Genomic DNA, 25,015 nt, shown 5'->3' on the forward strand with positions numbered 1-25,015 from the left:
ACATACTTTTGCTTCAGTTCAGGTCAGGTTTTGTCAACAAATGAATTTGCCACAAATTTATGAGAACACGTGGTGTTCAGAGCTTTTTGGGTTTTAGAATTTCAGAAAAGGGCATGTGAGTCTGTGCCAGTGTAACCTTGAACCAATTACGTAACTTCTCTGTGCCTCCGATTTCTCACCTGTGAAATGGAGATGATACTAGCACCTACCTACCTCACAGTTTCCATTTATGTTGTTGGAGGAGTGAATGAGTGAATACATGTTAACTGCTTAGGACGGTCAGTGGTCCTTAATCAGTGCTATAGAATAGTCAGCTCTTACTATATCATTTTTATTGGCTCCATAATAATCCACACTGTGGATAAAGCATAATTTATTTGCAATTTACTTACTGATGGATAGTTACATTTCACGTACAAAAATGTAGAGATGAATATCTTTATACTTAAATCTTTTGACTAGATTTTTGATTACTGAAGATCAATTCCTAAAAATGACATTACAGGGTCAAAGGACAGATGAATGCTCTTCACACATGCTGCCACTTTTATAAAGAGTATACCAGTTTACCATCCTGCTATCAGTTTTATGACACCTGTGTTAGCATTATTATTTTTTAAAAATCTTCGCAAATTTCACAGATTAAAAATAGTACCTCATTGTAACTCACATCTTCCATTATTAATGTGTTAAAGCATTAAAAATCTTATTAGCTATTAGATTGCCTGCACAAGCTCTTTGATGGTTTTTATATTGGAGTCTCAGTTTTTTTCTTAATTGTTTAATTGTTTGATTTCTGCCTCCCCAGCCCAGGCAGGAGCCAGTATGTTGGGCTTTGGCTGCAATTAGTTGGATAAGGTATCCCTGGAGCCTGGGGTGAGTTGTTACTTGCCTACTGGTTACAGAGCAATGTAGAAAGCAGTGTTTCAGAGGCTGGATCTTGGGGAAAATCTGAAATCAAGATCAGGCTGTTTATCTGAATCTCCTGGCTAACAGGGCTGAGAAGAAAAAGGGCATCCGGGTAGGAGGCAAAGGACTAAGGCAGAAGAAAGGCACAGTGATTCTGAAAGCTGGGAGAAAGAAGCTGTAACCTCTTTTTTTTTGTAGGGGCCTAGCAATTTCTTGTACGGATGAGGAGGGGAATGCGGGATGGGGTAGGGGGCACTTGTCTTGGCCAGACGCTGATTTGTGTGAACTTTTTATAGAGTAAGGATATTATCCCTTGCTTGTCATATTGGGGCATTTCTCCTACAGTTGCCTTTTCTTTTAATTTATGATGGCTTTTGATTTATAGAAATTAAAACAATTTTATGTTGTTTACTTGTTAACCTTTTCTTTTTTGATTCATTGCTTTTTATGCTTAGAAAGTCTTTTTCATGCAGAGACCAGTTAACAAACTACAGTTTCTTTAAAAATGTTATTTTGTGATGTCAGCAAATCAAGGAAGAGTTAATGAAAGTGAAAGAGAATTGAGCATTGTGATTTCCAATAAAAAACCTAAAAGATGATGATGTAAAGGGTGATACTCATGTCATCTTCATGTCTCCTTGAAGATAGAAGATAAGAGCTTATACTGCTGTAAAAGAAACTGACGAAGACTTTTTCTGACAGTCTGTCATAGATCGTGAACTTGTAGAATGGTATCCTTAGAGACTTTTAGAAGTGTCCTGAAAGAGGAAAAGATGTGACCTCTGAAGAGATTTTCTACTTCTTTTATCCATCTGATGATTCTATATAGTATTTCAAGCACCCACAGTTGTTAGATTCTGAGAAATTATTTCCCTGTTTTTAAAAGAGGCTTTAAAAAGGGAAAATGTAATGTAGAATTAATTGCTGACCTTCTAGGCATTGGTAAGTTAGTGTGCTTTAATATGTGCTTCAGAAAGAATTTCCCTTCCTACTGAGCTCCAATAGGGATCAATGAGGTGAATTGTGTTTTGCTTGGACCTGTCTTAGGGTTCCAGAATGTGAAGAGTAAACAACTTATTATTAAACTGTATCAATATATCTTTTTCTTAGTTTATTAACTAAAATAAATCTTAGGGTACATGAAAGACTAACCACCTCACAAATTCCTGCAGTTTTATTAACCCAAAGTTGTTTTATTTCAGGAAGGTTTGTAAGATGAGGGGCAGTAAGTTTTAGAATTAATCAGAATATCCTTTCTACTTATGATAGACTAATTATCTTTCTTAAGAACCATTGATTTTTCAGTTTGACTCTCAATAAGGGTGTGGTATAACATCAGGAATAAAGCAAGAAAAAAACAGCTTTATTGATGAAGATAAGTTGATTTAGAAATACTGCTACTGTTTGCCTTAGTATTTGATCTAAATTATGTAGTAGATATTATTAACTATATAAACGTTATTCAACAAGTATTTATTGGGTGCCTACTATGTTCCAGGCATAGTTCTAGAATATTGTCTTATGTTTTTACTTTTACATTGTATGTTTACAAAGTGTGCTTGTGATTCAGTATTCTTTTTTTTTTTTTTTTTTTATAGATTGAGAAACTGATTGGAAATTGAATGCAAACTAAGACCACTTGACTGTTACTGAAATGAATAGCCCAGTTTGCTTTTTTTTTTTTAAAAGAAATTCACGTTCTTTTATTTATTTATTTATGACTGTGTTGAGTCTTCGTTTCTGTGTGAGGGCTTTCTCCAGTTGCGGCAAGTGGGGGCCACTCTTCATTGCGGTGCGCGGGCCTCTCACCTTCGCAGCCTCTCTTGTTGCGGAGCACAGGCTCCAGACGCGCAGGCTCAGTAATTGTGGCTCACGGGCCCAGTTGCTCCGTGGCATGCAGGATCTTCCCAGACCAGGGCTTGAACCCGTGTCCCCTGCATTGGCAGGCAGATTCTCAACCACTGCGCCACCAGGGAAGCCCTGATTCAGTATTCTTAACATGAACTGTGTTCACCTGGAAAAACTGGTCATTTGGACTCACGCATATTCATTCAGAGAATCTGAGAAAAGCCTTATGGAAGATGTTCATCCAGTCTCTAAGGTTGAGATGCTGGTAATTGAAAGTTCTACTCTGTTACTTTATCGTTATCATGGTGGAATGCTTGTCTGCAGTGACAGAGCTTGCTGGGAGAGAATCCATTTACCATTTACCAAAGGCAGCGTGTCTGAGGCTCAGTTTCTTATACTTGAATTCTTTCAAGTCTGTTTGCTGTCAGCAAATCTAACATAGAGGCTCTTATATCTGCTCCAGGGAGCTCAGCTTCCAACCAGCTGAGATATTGGGAAGAAAGCAAATATTTATCCTTGGACGTTTTTCATGGAATCAAATTAATTTTTCCTATCAATCTTCTTGATGTTGGTGTGCAGTTTATGGCAATAAAATGTAATACTTCTCATATTTGTTATTATGAAAGTAAACACCAATGTCCAGCAGTGATTTTCAAGTTAACTTAATTGCTTTTCTGTTTTATCTCTTTGATGGTACATATGTTATAATGTGTACACTTAGCTCATTTTTATACTTGCAGCTCACCTTTTTTTATTGAGATATAATTAACATACCATATAATTCATCCTTTTAAAGTGTAAAATTAAGTTTTTAGTATATCACAAGGTTTTGCAATCATCACCACTATCTAATTCTAGAATGTTTCATTGCCCCAAAAAAGAAACCCCACATCTGTTAGCAGTCATTCTTCATTCTCCCCTCCCCCAGCCCCTGGCAAACACTAATCTACTTTCTCTCCCTATGGATTTGCCTATTATTATGGACATTTTATATAAATGGAATCATACAGCATGGGCCCTTTTGCATTTGGCTTCTTTCACATAGCATGATGTTTTCAAGAATCGTTTCTGTTGTAGTATGTATTAGTCCTTCATTCTTTTCTATAAACAAATAAAATTCCATCATATGGTTATACCACATTGTTTTTATCCATTCCTCAGTAGATGGCAATTTTGGCTGTTTCTTCTTTTTCGCTGTTATGAATGATGCCGCTATGAATTGTGTGTAAGTTTTTGTGTGAACATATCTTTTCATTTCTCTTGAGTATATATCTAGGAGTAGGCTTGCTGGTCATACAGTAACTCTATGTGTGACGTTTTGAAGACTGCCAAACTGTTATCCAAAGTGGTTGCACCATGTTGCATTCCCATCAGTAATGTATGAGTCGTCTCATTTTTCCATACCATCCCCAATGCTTTGTTATTGTCTATCATTTTGATTATAGCCATCTGAGTAGGTGTGGAGTGGTACCTCATTATACTTTTGATTTGCATTTTCCTGATGACTAATGATGTTGAACATCTTTGGCCATTTGTATATCTTCTTTGGAGAAGTATCTATTTAACTTCTTTATTTTTTTAATTTGGATTCTCTTTTTATTCTTGAGTTGGAGGAGTTCTTTATATATTCTGGATATTAGACCCTTATCAGACATATGATTTGCAGACATTTCCTCCCATTCTGTAGGTTGTCTTTTTGCTTGCTTGATAGGGCCTTTTTTTTTTTTTTTTTTTTGGCCTCCTCGCCCTGTGGCATGTGGGATCTTAGTTTGAACCCATGCTCCTTGTGATGGAAGCACGGAGTCTTAACCACTGGACTGCTAGGGAAGTCCCTGGTAATGTCCTTTGAGGAACAAAAGTTTTAATTTTATGAAGTTCAATTTATCTGTTTTTACTTTGGTCATTTGGCTTTAGATGACATATCTAAAAAACTGTTGCCTAATTCAAGGTCAGATTTACTCGTATGTTTTTTTCCTAAGAGTTTTGTGGTTTTAGCTCTAGTATTTAGGCCTTGATCCATTTTGAGTTAATTTTTGTATATATGTGATGTAGGTGTCCAAATTAATTCTTTTGTATGAGGATAACCAGTTGTCCCAGGACCATTTGTTGTACACCTCACGTTATTTGTTTAAGTCAACTTGTGAGTCATGTTTTGGGGAAACAAAATTTGGCTGATTCCTTGTCACCTCAATTAGATGCCACCATCCTACACAGAAGACATCCTAGGCAAAGAAATATCTGTATTGCTAGTTAGGACTTTGGTTACCATTTGTATGTAGGCTTATAACTTGGTGAATAGGCTTGCAGGGGATGTGTAAGCTTCAGGGCTGCTTCCCCCTCTAATCTAAGGCCTCTCAAGTAGACCCATAGCTCTCTCCTTGCCATCATTCCTCTGAATTATAACTTGATTGCCACTTGACCTTTTGGGGACCGGGAAGAGTAAAAGAGGCGTTGGAGAGGCCCTTTATAAGCTGGAGAGGTCCTAAAATTTTCCTTCTAGACTCATGGGAGGAACATGGGAAGAGTTGTGAACCTTTCGACAAGGAAAAGAGGGGTATTCTTAAGGGAAGGTAGAGCTTTTTCACCTCTTCATACTTCCCATTGAAAGCTCTACCCTCTGGAATCATGACCTGATTGAGCCTTGGCTTGTTTCAGAACTCCTTTTCCTTGGAATGGAGTGATAGGGAAGGGAGAATTGTGTTTCTCCCAGGGATTCATGTGTGCAGTGTGGGAAAATATTAGGATTGGGGTCAGGCTCACCTGATTTCAAATTTTGTCTCTGCATCTCTATCTTTGGTTTCTTTATCTGTAAAATGGGGATTATAATCCCAACTTCCCAGGATTATTATGAAAAACAGATCAAATATCATATATAAAGTGCCTAACAAATTTATAGCTCCTCAATAAATGCTAGTTTCCCTTTTTTCTTTTCCAAATCTTCTGGGAAATTTGTATAAGTACAGTTTTTTAAAACTCCATAGAATCTTAGCACTGGAAGGGACCTTCATACTCATGACTATATCACTTTGCTGAATCTGTCAAAGCTCTTTTCATGTTTATTCACTTGATTTATTCAGTCAGTTTTTATTGATCACTTAATGTGTTTCAGGCACTGTTCTCTGTATATCTGTCATTAGTCAGTAGAGAAGAGATAAAAGACATACATGAGACAAAGCCTGGCACATGATTGTCACCTTACTTATCCTACTTCCCTCATTTGATTCATTCACTTACTAAATTAAGAGCCAGACACTATGCTAGATTCTTGGAATATGAAGATACAGTCTTTGAGAGCTTACAGTCTGTTTTGGAGGGAAGCAAACCAAGAAATGATCATATCCTGTGGGAGGTGCTGGAAGAGACACATGGATTGGTGCTATCAGAGCTGGAGGAGAGTACTCCCTAGTCTGCTTGGGGCAGTCAGGGGAGGATGAGCTGAAGGGGAAAGGAATCTGAGGCAGGATGAGCAGCAGACCCAAAAGCCTGGAGGTGGGGAAAAGTGTAGGTCGTTAAGGAAGCTGATATCCAGGGGAATAATAGAAGACAATGACTGACAGGCCAGCAGTGCCCAGCTTTACAAAGAGCCTGTTATGCTGGGCTGAGATTTGAGGTCAGTTTGGATGGAGAAGACAGAAGCATAATTTGTAGTTAAGAACTAACAACTGTCTTGGTTTTATTCTTCTTATTTTAAGCCTAGCTTAAAAAAATGCTTTTCTTTGTCTTTAGCATTTCCCCCAAGCATCTAATATTTTGGGCTTTTGCCATCCTGCTTCTCTTGTTATAGCATCCTGCCACTTTAATATCATCCTAGGTTACTTGCCTGTCTACTTTGGGATTATGACCTTATCCTCATGGAGAGCTCCCTCTGTGGCTATATACTCTCTGGAGGAGTCTCTGTCCTGTTTGCCCCAGGGCTTAGTCAGAAACAGGAAAGACCCATTAGGTTGGCTGAGACCTAGTGGAGAGAGCGCTATTGGAGAAAGGCCAGGTATAGGGGAAGGCCCCTGAACTGGAGGTGCTGTCCCCTGGTGTTTCTGATGTTGGCATAGTCATAGCGTCTCTTCTGATCTTCTTCCATAGTCACTTACTGATTGGCTCTGCTCCAGGGCTGTGTGTCTCAGGTCCCTCTTGCTTGCCTTATGCAGAGTAACTGAGGGGTTGAAGAGTGGGGCTCAAGAGGCTTCATCTTGTTGGGGGCAGCCTCCTCCCGATAGCCACTCATTTATCCCCTCAAGACACAGTCTAAGCTGGCCTGTCAGACATGAAAGAACATGTCTGAATTTCCAGAGGTCACTTATATAGGACTTTGTTCTGAGATCCTCCTTATATTATAAGTCATTGAAGGAACTGGCCTTGGAAAGAAGATTGGTTAGGGCGGGAAGGAAGGGTATGATAGCTGCTTTCAAGTATTTGAAGGGTTGTTCAAGTATAGGAGACAAGGTACCAGATTTTGGTCTTTAATTTTGGTCCTCCTTCTTACATTTTTTTTTCATCTAAGTTCCTTTCAGCCTAAAATAATTCTGTGATTCAATAAATGAGGCAGGCAGTGACTATACTGATTAGATCAATAGATTCTGGAGGCAGATTGAGTGGCAGTGTTTTAGCTTTCTGAGCTCAGCCACTAGTGAATTGAAATGGTAATAGCTGTATTTATTATACTCAGAATTGAATGAGTAATTAATAAGCCATTCCTTAGCCCCATATTATCTCTGTTTTACAGACTAATTTTTTTCAATAGGATTTTCTTAATTGTATCAAATGTTTCATTCCTAGAATGCTTAACATGTCTGATTCGTATAATCTCCAGGGAAACTAAACAGTCTTAATTACATCCAGTATTTTGATTTCATTTGATTCTTTAGATGAGATTAAAAGTAATTTATTTTAAAGGCTATGACTATATATAACCGTGCTTATTGCAAATTTAGAAAGTTTTGGTCATATTACTTTAGCATTACCAGTTCTCAGGTAATTTAGGTTGTGGACTAGCACATAGTGTGGTTTAATTTCTTTCAGAATGAATAGCTTAATGACACTGTATTTTAAACTCCCCTCCCACCCCCATTTTTCTCATCACTGTCTTTGGATAGCATTGATTTATATTTTCTGTTTATCTAGCCATTTCCATTGTATACGTTAAAACTGGCTCCCTAGGAAGCAGAGGGTTCTTTGGTTTGACACTTTCCCAAATATCTATTTCCTAGTGAATAAATGTTGGTAATAATTTGTGGAGTATGATTTTTAGTTCTAGATGCCATTTTTTAATAGAGATACTGGCAAATTGAATTTCACCAAGAGGAGACTGAAGTGCCTGGGTTGGTTAAGGGTCTTTAAATGATATGAAGGACAGCTGAGGGTACTGGGGATGTAGAAAAGATGGCTAGCCTCTAGGAAATATGACCAGGGGGAACATGTTCATTTCCTTCATATCTAGAACACAGAGACCTGTTAAAGATGGACTAGGAATATCTGTAAGAACAGACTAGGTACTACCTGACAGGAGAATTTATAGGGAGATAATTTTGGCTTGATATGAGGAGAAACATCCTGTCACTGGAGTCTGATGAAATGAGCTTCTTGGGGAAAGTAAAGAATGGGCTCCCTGTCGTTGGAAAACTTTTAACAATGTCCATGTCAGCATTCATTAGATCTATGAAAGAAATTCCGTGCTGTATCAGATGTCCTTTGATGTTGTTTCCAATTCCAGGATTCTGTGATTGCCTGATACTATGATGTGGCTACTTCTCCATTCTAGGTTTTGCTTTAGTGATTTATATGATTGATTTTATATTCATGATCATACCATAGCCAAGAAGGCATGGTGGATAAAAGCTGTCTGACATTAAATTGTTTTCGTAGATAATTCACAAGTGGATATATATCCCATGCACATGTATACTTATACACATATTCATACATCTGTTTTGTATAATTGAGTGTTACTATACTTTCATAGTTTTGTCCTCTCTTCCTGCTCTTATAAAACATATCAAGCTATATGCTGTAGAGACTTCTGAGTCTCATAAGAACATTTTTTTTTTGAACATTTATTTGTCAAACTGATTTAAAAAATACAGTTGTTAAGTCTTCAAAATAAAGCCAAAAAAAAGAGCTTTTGTGGAAGTGGGAATTAAAAACTGGTGATTTTATTGTGAGAGTATTTGAGAAAGCTCTATAAATAAAATAGTATGGACATTCAATTAGTGTCTTAGATATTTAAGAATAGGAAGTAGGAGCACTATAGTCGTTTTGGAAAATTGTGTTTTCAGACTCCCTTACTGATTGGATTTTTGAGTGCAGTATTAGTGGTTTCAAATGGAATCACAATTCATTGCAATTCTGACCTGGGGTAATAGATATGGAGGTAAAATGAAATCCATCTTCCTGAAGAAATACTGGTTTTAGGAAATGATTAAACGGATTTTAAAATAAAGCATTAAGTGCAAACCACTAAGAGTTCAAAAAATACTTACAGGCCCCGTGAAAGAAGATTTAGTGCATTTAGCTTTCAAACAGTTTGCTCATTGTGGATGAAATGCCTTTAAATTGATGTGAGTTATGATGCCAGTAAATTAATAAAAAGGGGGAAGTTACATATCTTCTCTTTGGAATGAGCTCAGCCTTCAGGGACAGATGGTTCTGTTTTGAAATAGACCTTCTTCTGAAGTGATAAGGCTCCATCTAAGTGTTGGGTCTCTTTTCCAAAGTCTTTAGAGAAGTCTGTTTTCTGGGCTGAACCTAAGCACAACGTGGATGCTATTAAAGCTTTGATTTGATATTATGAAAAAGAAAGTCACTGTGCTGGCAGAATTTCCCTGGTGGGAAAGATACAAGTTTTATAGGACTTTTAGAATTCTTTTATACTTTTCATTGCATATGTGTTGATAGCAGATTACATCTCTCTTCCACGAACTCTTACACAGCCTGGGCTATTGGTATTAGAGTATATGGGGAATGTCCTTAAGTTTATTGGGGAGCGAGGTAAATTCTTGGCATCTTGGAGAATGAACAGATTGTCTGACTCTGCTAAAAGCAAATCTTCCACATGATAGTCTTTTCTTCTAACTCCAGCCTGCATACTGTGTAGTGTAAATAGTGATATTTAATGTTGAAATAATGATTTTTCAAATATTTGAATATCTGTTACAAACACTGAACAAATGAATTTTTCACTTCATGTTTGAACATTTTAGAGTCATGTTGCTAAGTGAAAATATGACAATGAATTTCTGTTGAGAATATCCAACATTTTTCTCTCCCCCAATAGTAAAACATCCTCATGCATCTTTCTCAAAATGTTAATAACATTGGCCATGGACAACCATTTTTGAAGTGTTTGAATCACTTTGACTTCTTAGACACCGAGTGGGGCATGGAACAATTTTTTTTTTTTTTTTTGGGAACAATTTTTTTATTTTTCTCTTCCCATTTCTGCTCTTCCCCCCTCCTCTTCCTCCTTTTTTTTTGGGGGCGGCGCTCTGTGCTTCTACATAGGCTACATAAAGAAGTCTACATGGAGCTCCTTACTCTGTAAGCTTTCTTGTAGACTGCCATTGGATGAGAATGAGTAGTCCTTATTTCTATTATTAATTAATATTAAAGTTCACTGAATTATCTGCATGTTAACTTTTAGAAATTTAACTTCTTTCAGGCTTCTTTTCCTTACATCTGTGGGAGTTCTCTACCACTTCAACTACTACCTTTTGACATACTTGTATAAATAGATTGCTCTTTCTCTCCCTGTCTCTTTCTTCCTTTTTCTCCTTTCCACAAACACCAAAAACCTACTATGTGCAGTGATAGCCTTAAAGATACAATGATGAATTAATGACACCACCTCTGTCTTCCTGAGAGTCTGGTGGTGGAGAGGTACTTAAGTAATAACGATCGAGTGTGATAAAAGTAATACCAAAAAAAAAAAAGAAAGTAATACCAGAGCTGTGTATAAATTGCTACCAGGTATAGAGGATGGAGAAGCTTACTTTGTGTATGGAGGTGGGGAAAATAAGAGAATTGAAAATTGCCTGTTAAGGTAGAGGTGAGATTGAATATTTATTAATTTTTTACTTGTCAGTGTGTTTAATCTGCATGGATTTTAGGCATTGATTTTTCAGTTCAGTGTGGTAGAACTTACAGTTGGCCAGGAGATTAAAGCATGTATTTTATATTTTTAAAAGATTTCCTATGATAGATTTTTTTTTTTTTTTTTTTGGTTTCCAGAGGCTTAGCAGGAGATACATTGTTGCTCATGATTTCTTACCTCTGTATTACTGGAAACTATTTCTACCTATATTCTTCATAGAGGCCTCTTTTGCTGTTTCCCAAATATTCTGACCTGGTCACTGGACAGTCATAATGATTAGATTCTATGTCATATTAAGTGTCTCTGTAAGACTTTCAACTTCTGTATTAATTACTAATAAATTTACTTGATTTACTTTAGTTTAAAAAAATCCTTACACTTAATGTTGTTTGCAAAATATTCATGAACCTTCTGGAGCCCCATTTGTGATATTAATTTATTCAACAGATATTTAATAAAGCACCTGCCACGTGGCAGGCATTGTGGTGAGCATTGGGATGAAAGAGAGGTGTGGTCTCTACCTTTGTACAGCTTATAGTTTGATGGGGGAATATAGATAAGCAAATAGGCAGTTGAGAAAAGTGCTCTGATAGGGGAAGTATATGGTACTGCTTGAATCATAGGATGGGCACCTAATCCAGATTTGGGGGCCAGGAGATGTGTTTTTTGGATGAAGCAGCATCTAAATTAAGACTGAAGGGTAGGTAGCAATTATGCAGGTAAGAGGAAGAGTGATGGGGCATGGTGTTTCAAGCAGAGGACATAGTATATATAAAAGCCTAGACCTGAGAGGTGTGGGACCTGAAAGAATTTTAGGAATGGAAAGAGTGATGACAGGAGCCTAGATGGTGGGGTGGGAAGGTAGATAAGGATGAAGCTTGAGACCATATCACACATATCATATTGGGCTCTTTAAGCCATGTTAAAAAAAATCTAGACTTTAATTCAAAGTAATAGGGAGTGATCGAAGGGCTTTAAGTAGGAGAACGGCATATGTAGATACGCATTTTAGAAAAATCATTTTGGCTGCAGTTTGGAGAATATATTGGAGAGGGCTAGAGATAAAGAGATCAATTAATTGGAGACTGGTATAGTAATCTAGGTAAGAGATATTGCAGTTGTACAGTAGGGACATAGCCATAGGCACAACGTGACTAAAACTTTAAGTGGGATGGAGACTCAGATTAATTGGACATTGGACTATGTTTTGATTTTCTGTCTTGATGAAAAACTTTTGGATTTTACACCATTGTGGAACAAATTTCTTATGACATTAAAAATAAAACATGCTTCTGTTGGAAATAGTAATGTATACTATAAAGTATACCAGACATTATTCTAAGCACTTTATATTAATTCTTTTGCACTTTACAATAATCCTATGAGATAGCTACTAGTATTTTCTCAACTGGACAGATGAGAAAAATGAGACATAGGTTCAGTAATATGCCCAAGGTCAGAGAGCTGGTAAGTGCCTAAGCTGGGATTTGAACCATGCTATTTTGGTGCCTGGGTCAGACCTCTCAGTCACTGCTCTCCAGTCCTGGAAGTCTGCGGGACTAGGCATGGGCCCTCTTCTCCATTTCTCTCTCTTCTCCTGCTCTACATCCATTCTGAAGAGAAGCGGATTCATTCTATAGATAGTTAGAGGTAGAAGCAGGATTGGTGGATTTAGGGAGAGGGAGGAGAGTAGCATCACTCTTAGATTTATGGTTTCCCATGTGGGTGATGGTGGGACAATTCACTGAAGTAGGGGTCCCAGGAGGTGGAGGTGGAGGTGGAAGAGCAAGTCCAGGCAAGGGTTGAGGGTGGAGGAATGAGGCAAGGTAGTTACTGCCGTGAATATGTTACTGCTGTGAACATGTTGAATTTGAGGTGCTTGTAGGTCATCCTTGTAGATATAATCAGTGTGGGCCTAAGTTGTTTGCTGTGGCAGTAGATAGAATTCAGAGACCTGGGGCTACCAGATCCAGGGAAGCTTCTGTGAACAAAGTCTTGGTTGGCATAGGTAAGAGCCTTCTAGGTAAGGGAAGAACAGTATGCTTGATGATGTCCTGGTAAGAGAGACATTTCCTGTCAAGACTGTAGGTGAAATGAGTGCTGAAATGAGAAGATCTGAAATCTAGGCATTTTTTTTTTCTTGTAAAGCATGTGGCCTTTGGCACGTCACTCCTCTTCTTTGGCTTTCATTTAATTAATTTATTATTTAAAAATCATTTAAATTCATATTTAATAGGTTACTCTTCAACTAAAAATGTTTATCTACAAAAGAGGAACAAAAATGCCTGCTCTGCTTGTTTCATAGTGGTTGAAAAATTAGAATGTCCTTTAATGGACCTTCTGTTTCCAAGATGCAATTCCAGGAATTGAACTAAAGTGTTTGAAAATACTTTATAAACAGTAAAGTGGGAATACAGATATCAATTGATGGCATTTGGTATTTAGTAGAGTAGAGATTATATAGATATGTCTGTATATAGTGGCAAATGTGCAGGGGCTTCTAACTGACTCTCTTATGAAATTCAAAGTCTTTAGCTAATACTTCAGGGTCTGGGCCAATCTCTAGTGGTTATACAATGGACATAAATGGTTGGATGCTGTATCTTTTTGAAAGAAGAACTAACAAAATTTGCTCACTGAGAATAAGAGAAAAAATGATTCATGATGACTGTAACTTTGTGACTTCCAAGTCTACAGTACCATTTAAATAGAACATTGAATAATAATAGTTTCCAGGAACTGTGCTAAGTGATTTATATACTTGATTTGCTCTGATTCTCACAGTAACTATCATTACCCCCATTTTACAGATGAGGAAACTGGGGCTTGGAGAACTTGCCTAAGGTCACACACTAGTAAATGGTAGAGCTGGGACTTAAACTCAGGTCTTTTTATCTACAGAGCCTTTGTATGTAACTACCACACTATATATTCTTTTAAAGTTTAATTATTTTTTGAATAGATAATAATTGTGTTTGGTACATAATTTAAAAATAGAAGGGTATATAGTGAAAAAGTCTTCCTTTTGTCCCTGTCCTCTTGACACTTATTTCCCTACAATGAGTATCCTTTCAGAGATGTATGAGTCTGTATAAATTAAATATATAAAATATACATATATAATAACATTTAGTATATTATATATAAATATATTTAGTGTATAACATTTGGTATATTATAGATAAATATAATTTCACTCCTCTTTTATACCTTGATTTTTTTTGCCTAACAATATCTAGGAGATTGTTTCAGTTAAAAAAAAGTCTTTTCATTTTTCAACTGTTGCATAGTATTCCACTGTATGGATGTACCACTAGTCCTTTATCAAAGGGCATTTGAATGTTTCCAATATTTTGCTAGCAATGCTATAATAAATAACTTTGAATTTAGGTTATTTTGTACATGTGTGAGTCCACTGTGTCTGATAAACAAGAACCAAAGGGATTGCTCTGAATATGGTGAAATTCACTATAGGAAGAGCTCTATTTATTACTAATATGGAAGTTTTTAAAATTCCAAGTACAGATGTATGACAAGTCAACAAATATGTGAGTGCTTTTCCATCAGCAGGGCTCTACATCAAGCACTGCAATCATATATATGTAAAAGCTTGCAGATTTCAAAAAAAATGAGAAAAGAGAAGGTTATGGCATAGTTGACTGACTCAGAGTGAGAAACGTCTGCATGTGAGCAGTCATTTACTCAACAGAGTGAAATTTTGATTCCTAAAGAAAAATGGCTCATTACTGCATGGAAAGACTTCCCTGGAGAAGCACTGATGCATTTGACCTTTATGATTATGGTAGGATTATGGCATGATTCTTGTTCAAGAAATTTGCCATATAAAAATGGCTGTAATGGCTCTGTTGCCATTGAGTATATCCAGAAAATAGGCAAAAGGGAATTTTAAAGATCCGTATGTGAAATGAAGAGAACTAAAGTAAGCTTGTGTGGAAAGACCTGCAGAGCTGTCAGATGGAGAGGTGTGCGAGTGGAATACATACTCACATCTTCATAGCTTCTGCATTGGTAGAATAGAAAGTGACTAGGGGACTTCGCTGGTGGCGCAGTGGTTAAGAATCCACCTGCCAATGCAGGGGACACCGGTTCAAGCCCTGGTCCGGGAAGATCCCACATGCTGTGGAGAAACTAAGCCAGTGCACTACAACTACTGAGCCTGTACTCTAGAGCCTGCAAGCCACAACTACAGAGCCCGAGTGCCACAACTACTGAAGCCTGTGCACCTAGAGCCCGTGCTCCGCAACAAGAGCAGCCACTGCAATGAGAAGCTTGCGCACTGCAACAAAGAGTAGCCCCCGCTCGCCGCAACTAGAGAAAGCCCGCGCGCAGCAACAAAGACCCAAAGCAGCCAAAAAAAAAAAAAAAGTGACTATGAAGATAAACAATAATATTACGCAGTACTTTTATTTTTCTGTTACTGAGTAGGCAATTACTATTTTTCAGGAGTGGTACTAGATATTTTAAAATAATCATGAAGAGTATAGAAATATATTTATATGCCCAGATAAACAAGTTTAAGGAGGGTAACATGGTAGAATCAGGAAACATATCTAAGATTATTCTGCTTATAGCACATGATAAATAGTAAATAATAAATGAAGTTTGTGAAAAGTCATATAGGCTTTTGAAATTAGAGGCAAGACTGAGTTTGATTTGCTCTGTAATATTCTAATTTATTAATTATGCATTGGAATATCTTTGTTGATTTTTCTTTCTGGCTATTTTCTGTTTCTTAGCTATTAGCTCTAGAATCTATAGTTAATGAACTTTAGAATGCAAACTAAAGTCACTTTAATTGTTGAAAAAATTAAAATCTCTTATCCAGAAATATAACTTAGTTTATTTGTATTGTGTTTCATAGATAATTATTGCATGTAACAGAGTGATGCTATCATATTTTTATAGTTGTATCATATAAGCTATTATAGTACTCTCTGTTAACTCCGTACTAGATTTTTTGGGCTCCTGTCCTCCTGCATTTTCTAAATGAATCTTCCTGTCCCACAACCTCTGTTCTGACACATCTGAGTTCTTGGCATAGCCAACTGTCCTCCCTGAAAGTGTGATTAGACCAGAGATGGCTAACTGATTTGATACTTAGGTTTTCCAGCAGTGTATGACCTGTGTTCCTTGGTATGTAAAGGTGAAATGATCAGATATTCTCATTTTTATAACACTTGACTGTCAATATCTAAGGACTTCTCTTATTTCCCACACTTTTTCAAAGTCTGTCAATATTGGCGCTGAGGTTACACCTGCAGCTTTTCTTTAGCATATAGTTCAGGGGGGCCTAGAGTGGCTATACCCTTTTTTGTATCTGTCTGCATCTTCACCTCTCACTTTGTATGTTCTGTACATTCTCTTTGCTAGAGAAGGAAGAAACAAAATAAGAATTAACAAATTTTATGATGTGATACGATATATCATTACTATTTCATTCTTTTATGGGTTGTGACACTTCTGTGGAATGCTTATATTTATATTTAGTCTGATATAACAAATTAATGCATTTATAAAATAACCATTAAATCAGCTACTGTTACAAAGTTACTATGTCTCTGAGTCAGGCATTGGTTTTTAAATGTTCTAGTGATAATATTCAACTTCTCATGTTCGTCCACATATTTGGAGATAAAATGGAAAGCAATAAGAGTTTGGGGTTCACTTTGGCACTTTTGGAAGTTTTACTTGAGCAAGAACTGCTGGAATCTATTGGGTTGTGGTAGCTTAGATGCAGCATCTTACATTAAGCTTCAGCATCCCTGTTTATGAATTGGCAGCTATCATGGTTCTCATTTTACAGCTCAGAAGATTGAGATGCAGAGGTTAAATAGCTTGCTCAGGAATACTGAATGTTCAATAGCACAGTAGGAGTTGGATCTGAGTATTATTCCACCAATGGGATCATACTTCTCTGAGTCTCTCTGATTAAGTAGTTTCAGGTGATGCTACAGCAGTCTGTTCTTTTGTTCTTGGTCATTTATTATTACTCAAGGAGTGGTAATGGATGATAGTGATTTGTATTATATAAAAATAGTTGATTAGTTAAAGTTATCCTGCATGGTACATTCTGCTTTGATTGCTTCTCATAAATTTGCCAAAATGGTGTGGTAGGATTATTTTTTCTCTTTTATTAAAGGAGATTCTAGGCTTATTTAATTTCTGTTTTTTCCCAATAATTTTTTAAAAGGCAGAATTCGTGTCTCCTCACAACTAGGGCACCTACCAGGCACTGGTGGGGGACCACAGACACCTAAGGGCACGGGAGGAACCCCCAGCGACCAGGTAGGACGTGGGGTGTGGGGGGAGTGAAGGGGGAGGAGAAGTGGAGGCGGATGGGACTGGTGCCCCTGAGGAGAGGTTGGGGGAGGGGAAGGGATTCCACGCCCAAAGAGGGAAATTAGGAACCCTTGGGAGGGCAGAGGATCAAAAGGGAGCGTGGCCAGGTTTCCCCTGCCCACTTGGACCCCCGGGAACCTGTTGAGATCCCAGGCCTGATCCTCTGCCCACCTAGGCCCCCTCCAGCCAGGCGGGTCCTGAGGGAGTCAGAGGGAGGGAAGGGGAAGCAAAAGTAAAGTCTGGACCTCTGGGATGGCACCCCTGAGGGGTGGCTGGGGGAGGGGAGGAGCTCCTACATCCAGCGGGACCCACCCATGGTTAGGGGTCCAGCAGCGATGGGGGAGACCCTGGGGGAGATGGGGGGGGGGCAGGGGCATGAAGGAATGGAAGGGAATGGGGCCAGTGCTTTCCCTGTCCACTTAGGCTCCCAGGCCTAATCCTCGGCCCTCGGAGCCTCCCTCCTGCCGTGCAGAGCCCAAGCCCCGCCCCCACCCCCCCCAACCCAGGGCCCTACCTCCAAACTCAGGAACAAGTACTGCCTCTCCCTTCCAGGAAGGTCGTAAGCAGAGGTTCTGCCCCACTCTTGAATGTCACCCTGGCTAGGCCCCGCCCCACCTGCCTAGGTCCTGCCCCACCCTAAACCCCACCCCCTGCCTAAGTTCCATCCCTGCCTAAACTCTGCCCCCATAGCCAAGGCTTTATTTTATTTTTCTTTTTTCCTCTTTTAGATTGGGGTTCTGTTTTACCGTACTGATTCATTGTTGTTGATTCTTTTATATTTTTATTTTTCCTAATACATCTTTTATTTTTCTAATTTTATTTTATTTTACTTTATTTTATTTTATTTTTTTAACATCTTTATTGGAGTATAATTGCTTTATAATGGTGTGTTAGTTTCTGCTGTATAACAAAGTGAATCAGCTATACATATACATACATCCCCATATCTCCTCCCTCTTGTGTCTCCCTCCCACCCTCCCTATCCCACCCCTCTAGGTGGTCACAAAGCACTGATCTAATTTTATTTTATTCTTTGTACTTTGTTAGTGATCTCTCCTTTTGGCTTGTTGCCCCTCCCCCCCCCCTTTTTTTCTTTTTTCTGCTGTGGTTTTATTTTACCTTGTTGCAGTTGTTTCAATTATAGTTTTATTTTTCCTAATATATTTTTTATCTTTCTAATTTTATTTTGTTTTTTATTCTTTAATATTGTACTGCTCCTTTCTTCCTTTCTTTTTTTTTTAACCACTCCACAAAGCATGCAGGATCTTGGTTCCCAGGCCAGAGGTTGGGCCTGAGCTCCTGTGGTGGGAGCTCCAAGTCCAAACCGCTGGACTAACAAAGAACCTCAGACCCCAGGGAATATCAATTGGAGTGAGGCCTCCTGGAGGTCCTCATCTCAGCAGCAAGACCCAGCTCTATCCAACTGCCTGCAAACTCCAGGGCTGGACGTCTCAGGCCAAACAACCAGTAAGACAGGAATACAGCACCATCCATCAAAAAACAAAAAAACAAACAAAAAAAAAAACAACGGGTCTTCCCTGGTGGCACAGTGGTTGAGAATCTGCCTGCCAACGCAGGGGACACGGGTTCGAGCCCTGGTCTGGGAAGATCCCACATGCCGCGGAGCAACTAGGCCCGTGAGCCACAATTACTGAGCCTGCGTGTCTGGAGCCTGTGCTCTGCAACAAGAGAGGCCGCGATAATGAGAGGCCCGCACACCGTGATGAAGAGTGGCCCCCACTTGCCACAACTAGAGAAAGCCCTCGCACAGAAACGAAGACCCAACACAGCCATAAATAATAAATAAATAAATAAATAAATAAAACCCAAAGTTAAAAAAAAAAAATATGTTACAGTTGAAGGAGCAAGGTAAAAACCTACAAGACCAAATAAATGAAGATGAAATAGGCACCCTACCTGAAAAAAAATTCAGAGTAACGATAGTAAAGATGATCCAAAATCTTGGAAACAGAATGGAGAAAATACAAGAAACATTTAACAAGGAGCTGGAAGATTCAAAGAGCAAACAGTGATGAACAACACAATTACTGAAATTAAAAATACTCTAGAAGGAATCAATAACAGAATAACTGAGGCAGAAGAACGGATAAGTGAGCTGGAAGATAAAATGGTGGAAATAACTGCCAGCGAGCAGAATAAAGAAAAAAGAATGAAAAGAATTGAGGACAGTCTCAGAGACCTCTGGGACAACATTAAACACACCAACATTCGAATTATAGGGGTCCCAGAAGAAGAATAGAAAAAGAAAGGTTCTGAGAAAATATTATAGTCAAAAACTTCCCTAACATGGGAAAGGAAATAGTCAATCAAGTCCAGGAAGCGCAGAGAGTACCATACAGGATAAATCCAAGGAGAAACATGCTGAGACACATATTAATCAAACTATCAAAAATTAAATACAAAGAAAAAATATTAAAAGCAGCAAGGGAAAAGCAACAAATAACATACAAGGGAATCCCAATAAGGTTAACAGCTGATCTTTCAGCAGAAACTCTGCAAGCCAGAAGGGAGTGTCAGGACATATTTAAAGTGATGAAAGGGAAAAACCTACAACCAAGATTACTCTACCCAGCAAGGATCTCATTCAGATTTGGTGGAGAAATTAAAACCTTAACAGACAAGCAAAAGCTAAGAGAATTCAGCACCACCAAACCAGCTTTACAACAAATGCTAAAGGAACTTCTCTAGGCAGGAAACACAAGAGAAGGAAAAGACCTACAAAAACAAACCCAAAACAATTCAGAAAATGGTAATAGGAACATACATATTGGTAATTACCTTAAATGTAAATGGATTAAATGCTCCAACCAAAAGACACAGACTGGCTGAATGGATGCAAAAACAAGACCTGTACATATGCTGTCTACAAGAGACCCATTTCAGACCTAGGGACACACACAGACTGAAAGTGAGGGGATGGAAAAAGATATTCCATGCAAATGGAAATCAAAAGAAAGCTGGAGTAGCAATTCTCATATCATACAAAATAGACTTTAAAATAAAGACTATTACAAGAGACAAAGAAGGACACTACATGATGATCAAGGGGTCAATCCAAGAAGAAAATGTAATAATTGTAAATATTTATGCACCCAACATAGGAGCACCTCAATACATAAGGCAAATGCTAACAGCCATAAAAGGGGAAGTTGACAGTAACACGATAATAGTAAGGGACTTTAACACCCCCTTTCACCAATGGACAGATCATCCAAAATGAAAATAAAGAAGGAAACACAAGCTTTAAATGACACATTAAACAAGATGGACTTAATTGATATTTATAGGACATTCCATCCAAAAACAACAGAATACACTTTCTTCTCAAGTGCTCATGGAACATTCTCCAAAATAGATCATATCTTGGGTCACAAATCAAGCCTTGGTAAATTTAAGAAAATTGAAATCGTATCAAGTATCTTTTCCGACCACAACACTATGAGACTAGATATCAATTACAGGAAAAAATCTGTAAAACAAACACATGGAGGCTAAACAAAACACTATGAAATAACCAAGAGATCACTGAAGAAATCAAAGAATAAATAAAAAAATACCTAGAAACAAATGACAATGAAAACACAATGACCCAAAACCTGTGGGATGCAGCAAAAGCCATTCTAAGAGGGATGTTTATAGCAATACAATCCTACCTCAAGAAACAAGAAAAATCTCAAATAAACAACCTAACCTTACACCTAAAGCAATTAGAGAAAGTAGAACAAAAAACCCCAAAAGTTAGCAGAAGGAAAGAAATCATAAAATCAGATCAGAAATAAATGAAAAAGAAATGAAGGAAACAATAGCAAAGATCACTAAAACTAAAAGCTGGTTCTTTGAGAAGATAAACAAAATTGATAAACCATTAGCCAGACTCACCAAGAAAAAAAGAGAGAAGAATCAAATCAACAGAACTAGAAATGAAAAAGGAAAAGTAACAACTGACACTGCAGAAATACAAAGGATCATGAGAGATTACTACACGCAACTATATGCCAATAAAATGGACAACCTGGAAGAAATGGACAAATTCTTAGAAAAGCACAACCTTCCAAGACTGAACCAGGAAGAAATAGAAAATAATAACAGACCAATCACAAGCACTGAAATTGAAACTCTGATTAAAAATCTTCCAGCAAACAAAAGCCCAGGACCAGATGGCGTCACAGGCGAATTCTATCAAACATTTAAAGAAGGGCTAACACCTATCTTTCTCTAACTCTTCCAAAATATAGCAGAGGGAGGAATACTCCCCATATCATCCTACGAGGCCACCATCACCCTGATAGCAAAAGCAGACAAAGATATCACAAAATAGAAAACTACAGGCTAATATCTCTGACGAACATAGATGCAAAAATCCTCAACAAAATACTAGCAAACAGAATCCAACAGCACATTAAAAGGATCATACAGCATGATCAAGTGAGGTTTATCCCAGGAATGCAAGGATTCTTCAATATACGCAAATCAATCAATGTGATACACCATATTAACAAATTGAAGAATAAAAACCATATGATCATCCCAATAGATGCAGAAAAAGCTTTTGACAAAATTCAACACCCATTTATGATAAAAACTCTCCAGAAAGTAGGCATAGAGGGGACCTACCTCAACATAATAAAGACCATATTTGACAAACCCACAGCCAACATCATTCTCAATGGTGAAAAACTGAAACCATTTCCTCTAAGATCAGGAATAAGATAAGGTTGCCCACTTTCACCACTATTACTCAACGTAGTTTTGGAAGTTTTAGCCACAGCAATCAGAGAAGAAAAAGAAATAAAAGGAATCCAAATCGGAAAAGAAGAAGTAAAACTGTCACTGTTTGCAGATGACATGATACTATACGTAGCAAATCCTAAAGATGCTACCAGAAAACTACTAGAGCTAATCAATTAATTTGGTAGAGTAGCAGGATACAAAATTAATGCACAGAAATCTCTTGCATTCCTATGCACTAATGATGAAAATTCTGAAAGGGAAATTAAGGAAACACTCCCATTTACCATTGCAACGAAAAGAATAAAATACCTAGGAATATGCCTACCTAAGGAGACAAAAGGCCTGTATGCAGAAAACTATAAGACACTGATGAAAGAAATTAAAGATGATACAAACAGATGGAGAGATTTACTATGATCTTGGATTGGAAGAGTCAACATTGTGAAAATGACTAAACTACCCAAAGCAATCTACAGATTCAATGCAATCCCTATCAAACTACCAATGGCATTTTTCACAGAACTAGAACAAAAAATTTCACAATTTGTATGGAAACACAAAAGACCCCTGAATAGCCGAAACAATCTTGAGAAGGAAAAATGAAGCTGGAGGAATCAGGCTCCTGGACTTCAGACTATACTAAAAAGCTACAGTAATCAAGACAGTATGGTACTGGCACAAAAACAGAAATATAGATCAATGGAACAGGATAGAAAGCCCAGAGATAAACCCAGGCACATATGGTCACCTTATCTTTGATAAAGGAGGCAAGAGTATACAATGGAGAAAAGACAGCCTCTTAAATAAGTGTTGCTGGGAAAACTGGACAGCTTACATGTAAAAGAATGAAATTAGAACACTTCTTAACACCATAAACAAAAAATAAACACAAAATGGATTAAAGACCTAAATGTAAGGCCAGACAGTATAAAACTCTTAGAGGAAAATATAGGCAGAACACTCTATGACATAAATAACAGCAAGATCCTTTTTGACCCACCTCCTAGAGAAATGGAAATAAAACCAAAAATAAACAAATGGGACCTAATGAAACTTAACAGCTTTTGCACAGCAAAGGAAACCATAAAAAAGACAAAGAGACAACCCTCAGACTGGGAGCAAATATTTGCAAATGAAGCAACTGACAAAGGATTAATCTCCAAAATATACAAGCAGCTCATGCAGCTCAATATCAAAAAAACAAACAACCCAATCCAAAAATGGGCAGAAGACCTAAATAGACATTTCTCCAAAGAAGATATACAGATTGCCAACAAACACATGAAAAGATGCTCAACATCACTAATCATTAGAGAAATGCAAGTCAAATCTACAATGAGGTATCACCTCACAATGGTCAGAATGGCCATCATCAAAAAATCTACAAACAGTAAATGCTGGAGAGGGTGTGGAGAAAAGGGAACCCTCTTGCACTGTTGGTGGGAATGTAAATTGATACAGCCACTATGGAGAACAGTATGGAGGTTCCTCAAAAAACTAAAAATAGAACTACCATATGACCCAGCAATCCCACTACTGGGCATATACCCTGAGAAAACCATAATTCAAAAAGAGTCATGTACCACAGTGTTCATTGCAGCACTATTTACAATAGCCAGGACATGGAAGCAACCTAAATGTCCATCGACAGATGAATGGATAAAGAAGATGTGGCACATATATACAATGGAATATTACTCAGCCATAAAAAGAAACGAAATTGAGTTATTTGTAGTGAGGTGGATGGACCTAGAGCCTGTCATACAGAGTGAAGTAACACAGAAAGAGAAAAGCAAATACCTTATGCTAACACATATATATGGAATCTAAAAAAAAAAAAATGGTTCTGATGAACCTAGGGGCAGGACAGGAATAAAGACACAGATGTAGAGAATGGACTTGAGGACACGGGGAGGGGGAAGGTTAAGTTGGGATGAAGTGAGAGAGTAGCACTGACATATATACACTACCAAACGTAAAATAGATAGCTAGTGGGAAGCAGCTGCATGGCACAGGGAGATCAGCTCGGTGCTTTGCAGCCACCTAGAGGGGTGGGATAAGGAGAGTGGGAGGCGGACTCAAGAGGGAGGGGATATGGGGATATACGTATGCTTATAGCTGATTCACTTTGTTATACAGCAGAAACACAACACTGTAAAGCAATTATACTCCAATAAAGATGTTAAAAAAATGTAGAATAATAGCTTTTACATTTGAAAATTGGGAAACATTTTCACTTTAAAATTAAATTAACCTCTTTAATTTCTAGTTTCAAGAATGTATTCCCCCCCAAAAATGTATTATTAGCATTATTTAATTTCAAAATACATACAGGAAACTTGAAATTCTTGTTGCTGCTATTTACTTAGTGTATTTGACTTGCTTACTTTTAACTGTATAAGTTTATTTTCTGAGTCCTGGTTTGAAAATGATGAAGGTTAAAGTACATTTACAGTTAGGTCACAATTTGAGATTACAGATGCCTCATACAAAAAATGCATATTTTCTAAACTTTTGGTCTATAAACCTCAAAGTCTAATTTACTCTTTTTGATGGACACATGTATGTGGAATCTAGAAAAATGGTACAGATGAACCTATTTGCAGGGCAGGAATAGAAAGGCAGATGTAGAGAATGGATGTGAGGATTAGTTCTTAAGTTAGATCAATGGATTAGTGCATGAAATTTGTTGAAAGCTGTTTCTTTGCAGTATTCTGATGCTTCCTAAATGTGTATCTGACATTCACCTTATATTTTTAAAAAAACTTTATTTTGAGATAACAGTAGAGTCATATGCAGCTGTAATAAGTAATACAGAGATTCTTTTGGAGTCTTCACCCAATTTCTCACAATGATAACATTTTTTTAAAAATTTATTTATTTTTATTTTTATTTATTTTTGGCTGCATCGGGTCTTTGTTGCTGCACGCGAGCCTTCTCTAGTTGCTGCAAGCGGGGGCTAATCTTCGTTGTGGTGCACTGGCTTCTCATTGCCGTGGCTTCACTTGTTGCAGGGCATGGGCTCTAGGCACGCGGGCTTCAGTAGTTGTGGCACACGGGCTC

The 25,015-nt window shown here is 37.8% G+C and overlaps 1 protein-coding gene across 5 annotated transcripts in view; it reads left to right on the forward strand.

The window, feature by feature from the left end:
• Positions 1-25,015, forward strand: part of STK33 (serine/threonine kinase 33) — a 205,349-nt gene that overhangs the window by 16,770 nt on the left and 163,564 nt on the right. For 2 of the 5 annotated variants that reach the window (XM_082341580.1, XM_082341574.1), the window contains one exon: positions 17,052-17,146. The exons of the other annotated variants lie outside the window; for them this stretch is intronic. The gene's annotated coding sequence lies outside the window, so the exon portion shown is untranslated. The remainder of the gene's footprint in view (positions 1-17,051; positions 17,147-25,015) is intronic. 5 annotated transcript variants of the gene reach the window in all.

Source organism: Balaenoptera borealis, assembly GCF_965194805.1.
Source record: "Balaenoptera borealis genome assembly, chromosome: 11".
Taxonomy (NCBI): Eukaryota; Metazoa; Chordata; class Mammalia; order Artiodactyla; family Balaenopteridae; genus Balaenoptera; species Balaenoptera borealis.